Raw genomic sequence first — 15,818 nt, forward strand, 5'->3', positions numbered from 1 at the left:
TGTGATGTCACTCAGCACAAGATAGAATTTAGAAACCCAGAAACATGACAGCAGAAAAAGCCTCATCACCCATGCAATCGGCACATCCGCCCAATCAATGCAGCATTACAATTCCCAGCACTGCCACAGAGATCCCCTGCATTTATCGGATCCTGGGAGGCCGCTCCCTCTCTCTAAGGAAATATTTCCCAAGATTACTCCTGAGCCTTCCCCCCTTCACCCTCATCCCATCGCCCCTTGTTCTAGAGCCTCCTTTCCATTGAAAGTGGGCACCTCCTGGGCAGGGATACCTTGGAGGTATTTAAAGGTCTCTATCATATCTCCCCCCATCTCACCTTGCCTCTAGGATATTTGTTATTCTTGCACCCACTTTGAGGAACGCGCTACATGGTGAGATGAGGAGGAGTTGAACTCAAGTCTTTTGCTCCTGAGGCTGCCCTGCTTATTTCCCTGATATAAGTCGGTGTCAGTGCGCTCGGCTGGGCTCACTGTGTAACCCTGGCTGAATACATACGGCCGATACAGTAAAGTGTGCTCGGCAGGTCAATCCAGTAAAGTGCGGCCGCGTTTACCCCGCTCCTAACCCGCGTTCTACTCACTTTCCGGCCGCGTTAGCCCTTCCTGCGATCCACAATCCCCTTTAACCTACTTCTATCGCGTCCTTAAACCCCCGGGTAACCCATTCCGCCCGCGGCATGTATATTGCATGCAAACGAGCGAATTAGCTATTCCCTAGCATCCCGTAACCCGCGCCCCGACTATCGCTATCTTTCCCTGCCGTTTTGTCCCCGCGTTTAACCTGCTAACTTACCGCCTACCCTTACCCCTGCGTTAGAGGCAGGGGTAAGGGTAGGCGGCAAACTTTCCCCCAGCCCCCGCTCACCTGCCCCGGCCACGATCATGGGTGCTGGTCTCCGGGGCAGCCCCAGTCCTCTCCCCTCCTCCGAAGCAACAAAAGGGAAAAAAAGCAAAAAAGAAAAAAAAAGCGAAAAAAAAAGTTGCAAGAGAGAGAGGGGAGAGAGGACGGGTAAATCCTATGCTCGGGATTGCCAGTCCTCCCTCCCCTCCTCCCGAAGCAAGGCGCAGGGAGGGGGGAGAGAGGACTGGCAGTGTAAAGCGACGAAGCGACTTACTTTTTTTGCAGCCCCCCTCCGGAGACGGACATCGGCGAGGACGACCGGGCTCAGCTGCCCGCGAAGATGGACGCCTGCACGGGCAAAAGCGGCCCCTGTTCGTGCAATTGGGCCGCTCAAGGCGTGATGTCACGACGTTTGGCGTCACGGCATGTGACGTCACGTCTTGAGCGGCCCAATTGCACGAACAGGGGCCGCTTTCGCCTGTGCGATGCGTCTATCTTTGCGGGCAGCTGGAGGCAGGGGAGGGGAGCCGCGGTCGTCCTCGCCGATGTCCGTCTCCGGAGGGGGGCTGCAAAAAAAGTAAGTCGCTCCCGAAGCAAGGCTGCTTTTTGCGCCTTGCTTCGGGAGGGGGGGGGGGACTGGCAATCCCGAGCGTAGGATTGCCCGTCCTCTCTCCCCTCGCTCTTGCTACTTTTTTTTTTTCGCTTTTTTGATTTTTTTTTTTTTCGCTTTTTTCCGCTTTCGTTGCTTGCTCGGGAGGAGGGGAGGGGGGACTGGCAATCCCGAGCGTAGGATTGCCCAGTCCTCTCTCCCCCTCGCTCTTGCTACTTTTTTTTTTTTCGCTTTTTTCGCTTTTTTTGATTTTTTTTTTTCGCTTTTTTCCGCTTTCGTTGCTTGCTTCGGGAGGAGGGGAGGGGGGACTGGCAATCCCGAGCGTAGGATTGCCCATCCTCTCTCCCCTCGCTCTTGCTACTTTTTTTTTCGCTTTACACTGCCAGTCCCGTCTCCCCTCCTCCCGAAGCAAGGCTGCTTTTCGTGCCTTGCTTCGGGAGGAGGGGAGAGGGCTGACAATCCCGAGAGTCGGAGAACTGGCCACTTCATGGTACCTGTCATTTGAAATGACATTTGAAATGACAGATACCAGCGCACCCAGGTTACTGTACAGGCGCTGTATAGCGCTCTATACAGTAAAATGGGTTGCGCGGGCCTAACGCTTCATGGACGCTTCTTAGACGCAGCTTGCATTTGCAAGCTATTTACATACAGGATCGAGCGGTAGGTGAGCTGCATTGTGCGTGCGGCAACCGCGGGTGCGTCGGGCACTAACGCAGCTCTTCCTACACTCGTTACTGGATTGACCTGTGTGTAACATGCGGTTGGAAGCATGTTTTCCATGCATGTCCAGTACACTTTATACTGTAAGGGGTTTAGCATGTCAAAAATATGAGTGCTATCAGTTTGGGTGTGGTCACTTATGTGTGGTGTGTGTTTACGCGTGAGAAGGTTCCCCTGACTCTGCCTCCTCTCCCCAGCCTTCACTTCCTTTTTTTCTACAAATGCATATTAATGAGGCTATTAGTTATGCACTCAGGACAGTGACAAAAAAAATGAGCAGCCCGAAAAAGTGTACAGAAAAGCAGAACCAAAAATGTAAAAAAAAAAAGTTTTTTTTAAATATGTGCCGGCCGTTCAGGTTAGGAAACGAATGCTCAATTTAACTGGCCCCCGTTTTCTTAACCTGTGGCTGTCAGCGGACTCGGATCACCGACGTTCGTAAAATTGAGCGTGCGTTTCCTGAACCCGCTGACGGCCACCTCTCCTGGGTTTCCGTTATTAAGGAGGCGCTAGGGACACGCTATTGTCCCTAGCGCTTCCTTTTTAGTGCGACCCCTCATTTAAATACAGGATTGCGCGCCCAGGAGGGGTGGCTGGGTGCGCGTTGGGGAGAGCGGGCGTTCAACACGGAGAGCCCCTTCTCCCACGCTTCTTACTGTGTCGGCCATAGAGCTGAGAGGATGCTCTGTCTATCAGAACGTCTCAGCAGCAGGCCATAATGCTGGAAAGAGCAGGCAGAGAGTCTAAGAGGCCCATCGCAGCCCCCTGCTGGCAGGAGGTAGAACTGCCCAACAGGCAAATCTTTGGTTATTCACCCCTGCCCCCATATTATGGATTGTTTTATTAATGCACACATAGAGAATATACAGAGGCATGTAAAGACAGGAGCCTACATTGATATCTGACAGATGAAAAGGCCACTGACCCTGTGCCTGCAATGGTAAGGCCTCTCTGCTAAATGTCTGCAGTAACCTGAAAGTTGTGATTAGGGTAAGAGAGGGGGGGCAGAGATACAACACCTAGGACACTGACAGCTATTGCTCTGAAACCTGTTGGAGGAGAAACTGATGGCCACGCTCTTGCTTTGAGGATTCCCAGATGCAAAATGCTAAACCCTGAAAACTATCAGATAAGAACTTGGAAGCTCCCGACATCAAAACATGACTAGAGTCCTTCTCCATGTTTTCAGGTCACCATCCTTACCCTGCAGCCATGTAAATGTTGTTTTAACTGTAAACCAGAATCAAGGCCTGTGCCAATCCTCACTATATAAAACTTCTAAATAAATATTTCCTGGAATAAATGAAGGCCAGGTGAGGTCAGAAAAGATCTGGGAGCCGTACACAACACCCAGGCATGTAAGAGACCCCAGAGATGGCAGCACCCACAGATCTCCAGAGCCCTTCTGGCTAGGAACGTAAGCTTTCTCTCTTTATATGTATATTTGGGAATTCTCTGTAGCAGGGCTTCATTTGTAGATAAAAAGGAAGGGGAGGCTGGGAAGAGGAGGCGGAGTCAGGGGAACCTTCTCACGCGTAAACACACACACACATAAGTGACTACACCCAGGAGCAAAAGAAGCAGCGGGGCTGGCAGGCATTCCCCTCCTATCTCTTCATCCTATCCCATCCTATCCTATCCCATCCTATCCTATCCCATCCTATCCTATCCCATCCTATCCCATCCTATCCCAAAGAGCCTACCCTGACTCTTAAAACAGTTGTTATCATTATTCTAAGCACTTCGTTCCTTAGTCTTTTTCTTTCCAGCAATCTTTGCTTCCAAGTTTACCTCCCTTGTTGAATGTAACTTTGTTCTTCCTGTTACCTACGGTTTCGTTACAGTTCCCCCCTTTTTGATGTAAACCGACCTGATATGGTCCCTACCATGAAGGTCAGTATAGAAAAGTGTTAAATAAAAAATAAAATCCTCCTTCATGGCCTCCTCAAATGTCCATACCTGGGAACCTTTCACTTCCAGTCACCCTGAGATTACCATGGATTAGTAGGGGGGGGGGGGGGGGGGGGGGGCAACTGCACAGTGGGACCGGATGCTCACAAATGTGCTCTCATAAACTCTCACATGTTCTCTCACATTCTCTCATGTCCATTTACACCTTTACTTCTGCCATTCTCACACCAGCACAAACACACTCACTCATGTCTCTCCCTCTTCCATACACACATGCCCACTCACTTTCACACCCATGCTCTCTTGCACTCAGCTCTCTCCTACTCACCTACATACACTCTCAGATCTCTTCTTCCTACACAAATACACCCTCACTCACTCTCACAGAGACGCTCATTCATTCTCTCTCCTCCTTTCAAAACACACTAACAACAGCAGACTCTGACTTGGGCACCTGGAGGAGCAGCAGCCTCTTCCTTCGCCTCCTGTGCTGCGGATGTGGACGCTGCCTGTTTCTTACTCCTCGTTTGATGCACGGGCAGGAAATCACAATGTCGATTGGCCAAGGCAAACAGGATGGGGTGGGCAAGTGACTGGATACAGGAAACAGGCTGTGCAGGAGCAGGTGGTGTCACGAGGGAGCGAAGTTAAGAGTTAAAAAGGTCCGGAGATGGTAGAAATCACTGTCGAGTTCCTCCTTTTTCCAGCCGTGCGAGACCAGTGATGTTCCTTTCTTCTTTCTGGGTCCAAGCAGATTGGTTTTGCTGCAGCACCCGGAGATTTCCGGTATTGGCCCGGAGACATGGTAATTCTTTTAGCATTCTGGAGTCTCCGGGCTAAATCCGGAGAGTTCCCAGGTATGCAAATGGGCCAGGAAATTGCACAAAATCAAGGCCATGTGCCTGCTTCCATCTCAGGGTAAGCAGCTCTGCTTTTTCTGGGGGCTAGGTAGCTAGAACTGATTTACACCACCAGCTCTACCCTTCTTCAAGTCCTGGAAAAAAGGTGACAGAGCACCCTGAGTAACAGCACAAAACGGGGCGGAATTAGCATAAGCACGAAACCTGAGAGCTAGGCCAGGGTTAAAGGGTTGACAATTGGCACTACTGCTCATAAATTTCAAACCCCTTTTTGTGTCAGTATCACCCTCTTCACCCTCCTGCAGAAGAGGGAAGGGGCTGGATTGGTGAGCAGAGTGGCTCTTCCTTGCTCTGCCTGCTCCAGCTCACCACTTCTTCTCCTCTTCCCTGTAGGTTGCCTGAAAGGGAGGGGCTAGAGCAGAACACCCTGGCTGCTCTGCCTCTTAAATCTGAAAATAAGTGGCGGCACTGCGCTCTGGGCCATTCCCCCACAAATTAAGCCCTGTTCTGTAATAGTTGCTATTATCTGCAAGCAAGCATTTAGTGTTATTTGTACGCTAATAATAATGTTTTAGTATTAAGGGAAGCCCTGTCTGGATCTGTCCTTCCTGTCCTCAGCAGTCCTCCTTTGGAAGTATTGGCTCTGGGACTGGTCCTGCACCCTCTGGACCTCACACTGGCTGTATTTTCCCCTCCCATAATCTAGGCGACCACCTCATTTGCCTGATGGAAGCACCAGCCCTGACCCCAAACAATCCTTCCGGAGATGCACCAGGGAAATAATTCAGCTGGGTTTCTGGCAACAAAAGCACCCAAAAAGAGGAAGCTCGCAGACCCTAAGATGGCAGACAGTCACGGGCAGCTGCAAGCGAGCCAGCAGCCAGTGAAGTGCTGGTGGCAGGGCTGACGCCAGCGCAGTGGTGCAGGCACTGGAAGAAATACACAGAGCACTGGTAAATTCTGGGGAGAGAGTCACCAAGGTGGAGCAGAGAGATGTGTAGGATGAGGCACACATGGTGACTGCTGAGCTAAGTTCAAGGAACCCCTGGGGTGACAGAAAGACAAACTATAGGGGCTAGAAAACAGGTCGCAGAGGAATAATCTGCAATTCCTTGGCCTTCCTGAGAACTTTTTTTTTTTTTTTTTTGCAAAGTACTTTTTATTAAAGCGGCATAAATAAACACACAATATCCATGAACATATCTGATAAAGCATCATAGGAACATATCATTAACAATTTCAGCAAAGCCCAGCACAATAGACAGCATCCTGTTCCCACCTTTAGAGGTCTGGAATGCCACTAAATTCTTATTATTCTCAGGTGTAAATAACTTCTCCCCGATTCCCATTCAAACCATTTCCCTCAAATCCTGCATGCTCTGCAGTCATTCATACCAGTGATGCAGTCTCCTTATTCCTTCAAGGATCTCTGCGGCAGAAACCTTGAGGAGCTGAATCAAGAAAAAGAAAACCAAAAGGAGCAACATTGGCAAGACCACATTTAGCAAATCAGCAGTGATCTATGTACTCTTTCTTTCTTTCTTTCATTAGGTATGACCTGTTCTTCTGCACCTAGACCCCCCTCCCCCCAGTTAACAGAGTACCGTAGAGTGAGAATGTGATTTCATGCATCTATTTTTAATTGTTCAAAAAAGGATATCCATGCTTCTAAAAACTAAAGAGTAGCAAGTCACCTGGACCGGATGGTATGCATCCCAGGGTACTAAAGGAACTCAAAAATGAAATTTCTGATCTATTAGTTAAAATTTGTAACCTATCATTAAAATCATCCATTGTACCTGAAGACTGGAGGGTGGCCAATGTAACCCCAATATTTAAAAAAGGCTCCAGGGGTGATCCGGGTAACTATAGACCAGTGAGCCTAACTTCAGTGCCGGGAAAAATAGTGGAAACTATCCTCAAGATCAAAATTGTAGAGCATATAGAAAGACAAGGTTTAATGGAAAACAGTCAACATGGATTTACCCAAGGGAAGTCTTGCCTAACAAACCTGCTTCATTTTTTTGAAGGGGTTAATAAACATGTGGATAAAGGTGAACCGGTAGATGTAGTGTATTTGGATTTTCAGAAGGCGTTTGACAAAGTCCCTCATGAGAGGCTTCTACGAAAACTAAAAAGTCATGGGATAGGAGGCGATGTCCTTTCGTGGATTACAAACTGGTTAAAAGACAGGAAACAGAGAGTAGGACTAAATGGTCAATTTTCTCAGTGGAAAAGGGTAAACAGTGGAGTGCCTCAGGGATCTGTACTTGGACCGGTGCTTTTCAATATATATATCAATGATCTGGAAAGGAATACGATGAGTGACGTTATCAAATTTGCAGATGATACAAAATTATTCAGAGTAGTTAAATCACAAGCAGACTGTGATACATTACAGGAGGACCTTGCAAGACTGGAAGATTGGGCATCCAAATGGCAGATGAAATTTAATGTGGACAAGTGCAAGGTGTTGCATATAGGGAAAAATAACCCTAGCTGTAGTTACACGATGTTAGGTTCCATATTAGGAGCTACCACCCAAGAAAGAGATCTAGGCGTCATAGTAGATAATACATTGAAATCGTCAGCTCAGTGTGCTGCAGCAGTCAAAAAAGCAAATAAAATGTTAGGAATTATTAGGAAGGGAATGGTTAATAAAACGGAAAATGTCATAATGCCTCTATATCGCTCCATGGTGAGACCACACCTTGAATACTGTGTACAATTCTGGTCGCCGTATCTCAAAAAGATATAGTTGCAATGGAGAAGGTACAGAGAAGGGCAACCAAAATGATAAAGGGGATGGAACAGCTCCCCTATGAGGAAAGGCTGAAGAGGTTAGGGCTGTTCAGCTTGGAGAAGAGACGGCTGAGGGGGGATATCATAGAGGTCTTTAAGATCATGAGAGGTCTTGAACGAGTAGATGTGACTCGGTTATTTACACTTTCGAATAATAGAAGGACTAGGGGGCATTCCATGAAGTTAGCAAGTAGCACATTTAAGACTAATCGGAGAAAATTCTTTTTCACTCAACGCACAATAAATCTCTGGAATTTGTTGCCAGAGGATGTGGTTAGTGCAGTTAGTGTAGCTGGGTTCAAAAAAGGTTTGGATAAGTTCTTGGAAGAGAAGTCCATTAACTGCTATTAATCAAGTTTACTTAGGGAATAGTCACTGCTATTAATTGCATCAGTAGCATGGGATCTTCTAGGTGTTTGGGTAATTGCCAGGTTCTTGTGGCCTGGTTTGGCCTCTGTTGGAAACAGGATGCTGGGCTTGATGGACCCTTGGTCTGACCCAGCATGGCAATTTCTTATGTTCTTATGTTCTTATGATATTGCAACTGGTTAAAACAGGAAACAGAGAGTAGGATTAAATGGACAATTTTCTCAGGGGAAAAGGGTAAACAGTAGAGTGCCTCAGGGATCTGTATTGGGACCCTTACTTTTCAATATATTTATAAATGATCTGGAAAGAAATACGACAAGTGAGGTAATCAAATTTGCAAATGACACAAAATTATTCAGAGTAGTTAAATCACAAGCAGATTGTGATAAATTGCAGGAGGACCTTGCAAGACTGGAAGATTGGGCGTCCACATGGCAGATGAAATTTAGGACAAGTGCAAGGTGTTGCAATGCATATAGGGAAAATAACCCATGCTATAATTACACAATGTTAGGTTCCATATTTCAGCAGAACCAGAGGACACAGGCTGAGGCTCCAGGGAGGAAGACTAAGAACCAATGTCAGGAAGTATTTCTTCACGGAAAGGGTGGTGGATGCCTGGAATGCCCTTCCGGAGGAAGTGGTAAAGTCTAAAACCGTGAACGACTTCAAAGGGGCGTGGGATAAACACTGTGGATCCATCAAGTCTAGAGGGCGTGAATAAAGTGGAGGCACTCAAACACTGCACGGAGCGGCAGTAGCCACAGCGGCATTCAAACACTGCACAGAGCGGCAGTAGCCACAGCGGCATTCAAACACTGCACAGAGCGGCAGTAGCCACAGAGGCATTCACGGAGCGGGATGCCAGTGGCCAGCAGTTGGTGTTCCACCTTCACGGAGCGGAAGGATGGAGGGCTGCTATCTCCAAAAAACCCCAAAAAAACAAAAAACAAACAAAAATAAAAACAGGGGCGGGTAAGAGTATGGGGCAAGGGGGTGGCCTGCTTGTTGCAGTGGTTGCTACCCCCCAATTGAGCTGGATGTTCACTTGGATGCAGATCCGGCGCTGCTCTCTAAATTGGTGGTGGGTGGAGGGGAATTAGGGCTGGAGGGTACTGGAAGCCAATAGTAACAGGTGGGAGAGAGAAAAAGGGGAAAAAAATGGATAAAGTGCGTAGCTTGCTGGGCAGACTGGATGGGCCGTTTGGTCTTCTTCTGCCGTCATTTCTATGTTTCTATGTTTCTATATTAGGAGCTACTACCCAAGAAAGAGATCTAGGCATCATAGTGGATAACACATTGAAATCGTCGGTTCAGTGTGCTGCGGCAGTCAAAAAAGCAAACAGAATGTTGGGAATTATTAGAAAGGGAATGGTGAATAAAAGGGAAAATGTCATAATGCCTCTGTATCGCTCCATGGTGAGACTGCACCTTGAATACTGTGTACAATTCTGGTCGCCGCATCTCAAAAAAGATATAATTGCGATGGAGAAGGTACAGAGAAGGGCTACCAAAATGATAAGGGGAATGGAACAGCTCCCCTATGAGGAAAGACTAAAGAGGTTAGGACTTTTCAGCTTGGAGAAGAGACGACTGAGGGGGGATATGATAGAGGTGTTTAAGATCATGAGAGGTCTTGAATGGGTAGATGTGAATCGGTTATTTACACTTTCAGATAATAGAAAGACTAGGGGGCACTCCATGAAGTTAGCATGGGGCACATTTAAAACTAATCGGAGAAAGTTCTTTTTCACTCAACGGATAATTAAACTCTGGAATTCATTGCCAGAGGATGTGATTAGTGCAAATAGTGTAGCTGGGTTTAAAAAAGGTTTGAATAAGTTCCTAGAGCATAAACTGCTATTAATCAATAAGGATTAGTAGCCTGAAATCTATTCATTTAGGGGTAGATTTTAAAAGGTTGCAGGCGGGTGTAGATGTACGCGCACTATCCGGTGCGCGCACGTGTACACCCGATTATATAACTTGTGCAAGCAGGCATGCGCAAGTTATAAAATTCAGGGTCGACGCACGCAAGAGCGTGCACAATTGTGCACCTTGCATGCGCCGAGCCGCGCTGCCTTCCCCCGTTTCCTCCCAGGCCACTCAAAACTAGGAGTGGCCTGGAAGGGAACTTCCCTTCCCCCTAACCTGACCTTCCCTTCCCATCCCTTCCCCTAACCTTTCCTCCACCAAGCACTACTCTAACACCCCCCAAAACTTTTATTTTACCTTTTGCACCAAGTTGCAATCCTCCGATACAGAGGCAATGGCCGTTCTGTCCGAGGCCTCTGGCCCCGCCCCCTCCCCACCCCTTTTGTAAAGCCCCAGGACTTATGCGCGTCCCGGGGCTTTTCACACGTCGCCAGGCCTTTTTAAAATAGGCCTGGCGCATGTGACCCTTTTAAAATCCGGCCCTTAATGTTTGGGTACTTGCCAGCTACTTGGGACTTGGATTGGCCTCTGTTGGAAACAGGATGCTGGGCTTGATGGACCCTTGGTCTGACCCAGTATGGCATTATGTTCTTAACTTTGTTTTATCACTTTTGTGTCTAACCAGTCCAACTGCATGACTGTTGACATGCTTGATTTCCATTGGTTTATGTTATCCAAATAGAGAAGCTGCACTTAAATGCCAATAACAAAGCCAAATGCATTAAGTAAGGGGATTCCTTGAGACTTAGTTGCCGAAGAAAAACATAACATGGACAAAAGTATTGGCTGGCTGAGAGGTGAATGAGCACATTGAATGGGACTGAGACGAGAATGATTCAAAGCTTATAGTAGTGACTGCAAGGCTCCTACCAGTGGAGATCCCATAAAGGGATTCAAATGGGACTTGAAGGAAATAGAATCCTTATTTTTCTGTTACATGTGGTGCCCGCGGCAGACCCGCGGCGTGGCCCTCACACCTTCTTTCATGGACTCCAGCTCCTGGTTCCTCTTCGCTGGCGGCGGTGAACCGCCAGCTCCGACCTTGGGCTGCCATCGGTGTCTCTGGCTCTGCCATGGTCTCCAGTGTTGCCAGCCAAGATGCCCTTGCTCATTGGGCCTCCTGTGTGGCCCGCAGAGAGATGCCACCATTGGCACCGCACCTCTCCCTAGGCATGCGTGCGCACGCATCGCTAATCCTTTTAAAGGACCCGCGGCAGGAACCTGGCCGCGGGCCTGGATGTTGACGTCAGACTCCTCTGTGTATATAAGCTCAGGCCTCGCTCCATAGCATTGCCTTTGCAAGAGGTCTCCTTGTACTCCGAATACTTGTTGCTGAAAGAGAATCCTCTCTACTTCGTGGTCCTGTCTCCCGTGGTTCCTGGTTCCTGTCTTTCTCGTTCTTGCCCTGTCTATGTGTTGGACTGACTCTCTGCATTTTGACTCTCCTATGCCTGACTACTCTTCAGCCTATCTCCAGTTCCGGACCTCTGCTACGTCTGACTAGTCTTCAGCCTTCTCCGTGCCCTGACCATTGCCTTGATTGACTACGCCTGCCTTCTCCGTGACCTGACCATTGCCTTGATTTATTCTGCTACAGACTTCTCCTTGTCCAGAATTCTTTATTGCTTGCCACGACCTCCACTTGCCGCCGGCCCTGATCCAAGCCTGTCAGTGATGCTTCCTCTAGCCTATTCCCTGGACGTGGACTTACAAGGCTCCGGCCTTTCTTTGCTTGAGCGCCCCCAGTTACTCTCTGTTCCTTTGGCGATTGAATTCCTGTACCGAACCCAGTCCAGGGTACGACTACACCACCTATCGACTGCTGTCTCTGGGCTGAGCCACCTCTCTTCTCAAACCAACCTCGAGGCCCACCTAAGTCCTGCTGGCCCCTGCACCCAAAGGCTCAACCTGCGGGGAATGAGGGCTGGTATAGGTGAAGCTCCAGCGGCCTCTATCTGCAGCCCACTCCACCTGCTGATGGTGGGGACCCATAGGTCCCTACCTAAGGGTTGCATCAACCCTACCTCGGCCCAAGGGTCCACCTCCAACGCAACATTTTCAAGATTACTTGGCAATGCTAAAGACGGAATTCACGTCACTTTGTTCCAAACTGTTCCTGCAGAAGATCAGATTCACTCTGCAATACCCAGTATGCGGTAAATCGATCCTGCTTAATATCCCAGGGGACGCCCAAGCATTTCTGGCTAAAGACAATGGAGACCACAGGAATGAGGAGGAGGTGAGCATATCCTGATCATCTGTAAATAGTTGATCATGAGGCTTCAGCAGGGAGCCATGCTAGAGGATGAATCTGGGAAAGGATTCAAAGGAATACACTCTTGGGAGCAGTGCCATTAGCATTCCAACAGCTTAATGGCCGAGTATGACTTTTCGTATGATGTGAACTTATGAATCAGGAAACAAGATGGATACTGACTTATCTGCTAGAAGGGGCTGCGTGCCAATATAGTTTAATGTCTACAAATGACTGAACAGTGGTCTCCAGATGACTTTATCTGATGAAGAGCAAGCAGGACAGGACAAACTGTTGGTCTAGATGAGAACCTCAGGGGCATCAGAAAATTCCCAAGAAACTTTGTTACATTATCTAGGAAATGGGGTTGAAATGCTGCGGTTTCACAAGGTCCTTTGAATAGGAGGAGAGATTTAAACTAAAAAAGGAGGTAGGGAATTCAAAATCTAAGTGCAAGATAGGGCAGTTCCTCATCACAGAACACTTGAGCACCCTGATATTAAGGAGGGAACAGAGGGGGAGAAGAAGGAGGGTTAAAAGAGGTGGAAGGAGATGGAGGTCCTTGGGATGGGGGAGATTTGGGAAGGTTTGAAACTTGGTTAAAGCTATTCTTGGTTAGGGGCAAGGAGTCTGATATAACTAATATGTGAAGAGATTCTGGGCTAGGAAGGCTTCCTCAGGGTCTTAGCTTGCATACATTTCTGGTCTAAATGTACATTCATAATGAGTAAGGAGTAAGGGGGACCTATAACATGGCTGGTTTGGGTCACCTTTGAAAAGGCACAAGATTTTATTTATTTGATTTATATTCCACTTTTCAGCACTTCAAGGTGGATTACATTCAGGTACTGTCGGTAAATTGCATGCCTTGAACAAGCATAATGCTGATGTAGCCATGCTGCAGGAGACACACTTAAATGACCTTGAACTTGGCAAACTTAAAAGGTGGTGGGTGGCAGAAGCACTAAGGGCATTGTCTGGAACAAGGAAGGCAGCCACTGCAATTGTCCTGGGCAAAAATATGGAGCTCAAAACCAAGGTGTGCTAAAGGATTTGAGAGGTTGACTTATTATAATGAAAGGCAAATTTGTGTTCTTTATAATGTCTATGCCCCTAACATTAACGAAGCAGTATTGAAGTAAAGGCTTGGAGGATACGTCTCGTGCTTTTTAATCCTAGAAGGGGATCGGAACCAGCTCTGGATAAGTGGTATTTGCCTGTCTGGTGAAAGGATCTGTTTGATGCATGAAGGATCCAGCATCCTCATGAGAGAGACCTAGACACGTATGTATCTAAGGCACATGAACCCAATCTTGTGTCTAAACAAATGTTCTCCAAGGTGGCTACTGTACAAATTGGACTTCCCAGATCTTGCATGATGCTTTAATATGGCTAGAACTGAATTGATGGGATGGTGAGGATTCCCTGCATATTTATATGGTGATCTGAGATTTCAGGAATTTTTGATGAAAACGTGGGGAGAGTTTCAAGAAAATAATAAGGGGCATATAGCTGTTCTGGAAGGTGACTAAAGGAGTAGAAAGAGGGCAAGTGATAATGTATCTTATAAAAAGAGAGAGAGAAGCATTGGCCAAGAGCCCTTCTGCTGCAACCAGGGCTAACTCTATTTCCCACAGGTGGCTTTGAACATGCTAATATATCAGATGGCAACAAACTCTATGCTTATCATAAATATAAACTATTCAAACATGGGAATAGATCCAGGAAGATGTTCACCTCTTGTTAAAAACGGGTCAGGGCAAAGATTTTTGGCTGCAGTGAAAGATAAACTAATTTGCTGGCCAGTTCTGGACAGCAAATTAGTAAGATCATCCAAGATTTGTCTGAAGAAAACAGTGATGTCATATCTGGGAGACTTACCCTGAATTAATAAGTCCCAGTGTGCAGCACTTAATGTGCCAATACCTACACAAAATCAACATATGTATCAAACAAGCCAAGCTCAACAAGACCCCAGGACCTGAAGGACTTAGAGTGATCTTACAGGACCACCTGATCACCCCACTGGGAAGATGTTTGAGAATGCTATTGAACCAGGTTTGGTTCCTTATAACGTCAAGAAGGCATTAATCACCATACTGCCTAAAGCGGCTAGAGACCTTCAAAGGCCAGAATCTAGTATAGACCAATATCACTGCCGGAAATATGAGCAAACATCATGGGATACAGGCGTGCCTTAAACTTGCCTGATCTGATTCTTGACAATCAGGCAGAGTTTCTGAGGAAGAGTCATCCAGTATGGTAATTAATTTATGGAAAATTATGACCTTACTCGAGTACTGCAAACATCAACATATCACATTACGTTTAGTCAGCTTCAATCCTGAGAAGGCATTCGACTGAGTGGATTGGAATTAATTTACCCTGGAAAAATGTGGATTAGAGAGGAATATTATTAAAAACAAACAGTGACCCTGTTATTACTCAGATCCTAAAACAAAGGTTTGAACCAATGGCATCAACTCAGAAGAGTTCAGTATTCAGCAGGGCACCCGTTTTGTCATTGCTGTTCCTATCATCTTTACAGCCCCTGCTGAAGAAAGACTAAGGAAATGAGAAAATTGCAGGAGTGCATTGGGGGATCAGGAATTCAAAATGGCAACTTTTGTGGATAATATCTTGGTTCATTTAATGGATCTGCACAATTCTCTAGCATCTCTGATATGGGAATTCTCTTTATTTGGCTCATTTTCAGATTTGAAATTTAATTTGGAAAAATCAGAAGCACTGGCAGTTCATGCAAACATGAGAAAAATATGGAGAAATGAGTTTTCCCTGAGATGAGCTGGTGGCTCATTCCCATACTTGGGTATGACACTTTCTTTGGACTCAAGGTTGTTGTAGAAATTCAACATAACTCTGAGGATTTCAGAAATGAAGATCAGATTACAGCAATGGCAATCCTTTCCACTTTCTCTAAAAGGGTGTTTGGTATTTTATTAAATTAGGAAGGGGACGGATGGAAAAAGGAATGGGACTGTGTGGATCTTATATGCTCAGTCCAGATTTACAGGGAAAAAATGGAAAATAACAAAATGTTTATTTTCTTTTGCTTAAGGAACAAATGTATGCATGCATGCAGTTGTAAACATAAAGCGAGTCTGCTTGCCATAAAGGGTTCTCTGTAGACAGCAGGATGAGTTAGCCATGACAAGAGTGATGTCATTTGAGAGAGCTGAGTGGACCCTTCTCTCCTATCTCACAGAGCTTTTGCACTACTGAGCACGTGCGCTGCCTCGTGAGCCCCTCAGCTGATTGCAGAGCCGAGCTTTAGCTAGGTAGTTGACTCTCTAGGGAGGCAGGTGGGTATTAAGCATGGCTAATTCATCCTGCTGTCTACAGAGAAGCTCACATATGCTTTCTCCATCAACAAGCAGGGCTGAATTAGTCATGTCACTTGGGGAGTCCTAAGCTGAGGGTTGTGTTGCAGAGCACTTACTGAAAAAGCAACCCATGGAGAGTGCACTACTTCTT

This window comes from Rhinatrema bivittatum, chromosome 8 (assembly GCF_901001135.1).
Source record: "Rhinatrema bivittatum chromosome 8, aRhiBiv1.1, whole genome shotgun sequence".
Taxonomy (NCBI): Eukaryota; Metazoa; Chordata; class Amphibia; order Gymnophiona; family Rhinatrematidae; genus Rhinatrema; species Rhinatrema bivittatum.